Source organism: Hyaena hyaena, unplaced genomic scaffold (genome assembly GCF_003009895.1).
Source record: "Hyaena hyaena isolate Hyena2069 unplaced genomic scaffold, ASM300989v1 scaffold_2848, whole genome shotgun sequence".
Classification (NCBI taxonomy): domain Eukaryota; kingdom Metazoa; phylum Chordata; class Mammalia; order Carnivora; family Hyaenidae; genus Hyaena; species Hyaena hyaena.
In genome coordinates this window covers 3016-5320 of record NW_024083503.1, presented here as the reverse complement: position 1 = coordinate 5320, position 2305 = coordinate 3016, and the positions used below count along the sequence as shown (strand labels likewise).

Genomic DNA, 2305 nt, shown 5'->3' with positions numbered 1-2305 from the left:
GCAAGAGTTCCATTTCTCAGTTTTCATGCAATTCACCTAGTAAATAATTGGATAGGTCCTCAGTTAATTTTCTTTTTTTTCCATATTACTTTCAGGTCTATAATTCCATATATTGACCTGTGCTAATTATGACAAGTACACAGTTAAACCCCATCACCGATTTCACCAACCCCTCCATCCACCACTGGTACTGTCAGATTATTCTCTAATCTTAAGAGTCTGTTTCTTGATTGTCAGTTATCTCTCTTTCTCTCTCCCTTTCTCTCATTTTTTTCCATTTGCTTGTTTGTTACTTCAATTCCACATATGAGTAAAATTGTTGGATGGTACTTGTCCTTTTCTGATTGGCTTATTTCACTCAACATTATACTTTCTACCTCCATTCATGTTCTATAAATGGATGTATATACACACACACATGGATATGTATATATATGGATAGATATATATGGATAGATATAGATAGATGGATACATATATATGCATATATATGGATATATACATGGATGTATATGGATATATATGTATATATTTGGATATAGATATACATGGATACATACATGATACATATATATGGATTAAATATATATGAATATATAGATATATATATGGATATATAAATGGATATATACAGCCAAAAGAAGGAATGAAACGTTTCCATTCACAAGGACATGGATGGAACTAGATAGTATGATGCTAAGTGAAATAAGTCAGTCAGAAAAAGACATATATCATTCAATAATTTCACTCATATGTGGAATTGAAGAAACAATGAAGCAAAGGGGAAAATGTAAGTGATAAAATGAAACTCTATTAGTATTCTCTGCCGCAGAACTTTTAAGAGATTCATTATGGAAGACTCCGTATCCCCAAACAGGAACAATACATTACACTTTTACAGTCATTGGAAAAGGTGGCTAAGGGGTGCCTGGGTGGCTCAGTTGGTTAAGCGTCTGACTTCGACTCAGGTCATGATCTCACGGTTGTGGGTTCGAGCCCCACATTGGGCTCTGTGCTGACAGCTAGCTCAGAGCCTGGAGTCTGTTTCAGATTCTGTATCTCCCTCTCTCTCTGACCCTTGCTCATGCTGTCTCTCTCTCTCAGAAATAAATTAAACAGTGTAAAAAAAAAAGAAAAAGAAAAAAGAAAAGGTGGCTGACACTATCCTCAATCAGAAAGCACTCCTTAAATTATCAGCGATTATCCAGCAACACTGCCCTTGGTTCTCAAAACAAGAAACTTGTGGTCTTGATATTTGGGAACAAGTAGGGAAAACGTTAAAAGTTCAGCATTCTGAGGGGGCTAACATTCCCCCTGAGTTAATCCTCACTTGGTCCCTTGTCCATAGTGCCCCTCTCCCCTTCATTTCAGGATTATATAAGGATGTAAATTACCCCAAATAGAGGAAAATCCTGAGCTTTTTTATAGTCAGCCTGTGCGTTTGGGGCCTTTACAGTCAAAAGATACTCCCTCTCCCTCAAAAGGGTGGGGCCATATTGAGCTTCTAAAAACCTCATCCACCAGTTCTGATAATGTCCTCGCCCCAATGTCCCTATGTTAAGGAAGCCCATAAGGCCTGTAAATTCCAGCTGTTTCCTGTTGTCAGGCAAGATGGTCAATACATCCATGAAGGCCTGCTCTTTCCAAGTGTAAAAGAATTGCAAAAATCAGTTCAGCTGTATGTTCATCACAGCCCTTTTATAATCGGCTTAAAAAATATTTGTGGTACTCAATTCCACGTGTGCCTGAGATTGGGGCTCTCTTATGAGCATCATTTTGACCCCACCCCAGTATGCTGTCTGTGCCCAATAGTTTCATCATGCTTGCGTGGCTCATGCTATGCATCTGGTACGGGGCAGTATTCCCAACCAAGGCAAAAAGCCTGGCTTCCAAACATTGTCAGTAAAACAATGCACTGAAATAATGTGGTGCATTTTACACAGGTCATCCCTAATATAGGTGACTCTAACTCTCTCACTGTTTCTCCCTATACACTCCGGTTGCTCTAACTATATGTGGGGGCTTCCCCCTCATTCTTTTCCTGGATTAATGACTATGATGATTAGAGCCAATGGTCTCTGGCTAGTCTACCTCAGGATGAAGACTTTAAGGAATATTCCCAAGCAGCTGCCAAAATTCCTTGTGTTTCAGGGAACTTCCCTGTCTTCTCTGGCCCAACATGGACTGCCTAATTCCACTAGTGGAAAACCAAACCAAACCAAAACAAAAATAGGTATCTGCTCATCTATCTGTGCTGACAGGCTTTAGGACCATGTGAACTCTTTTCTCTGCCCCGGTGCCTTTG

At 39.4% G+C, this 2305-nt stretch overlaps 1 non-coding gene across 1 annotated transcript; it reads left to right on the top strand.

The window, feature by feature from the left end:
- Window positions 1-926: 926 nt before the first annotated feature.
- Window positions 927-1010, top strand: TRNAR-UCG. Its single transcript has one exon. It is a non-coding gene; the product is annotated as a tRNA-Arg (tRNA).
- The last annotated feature ends 1295 nt before the right edge of the window (window positions 1011-2305 follow it).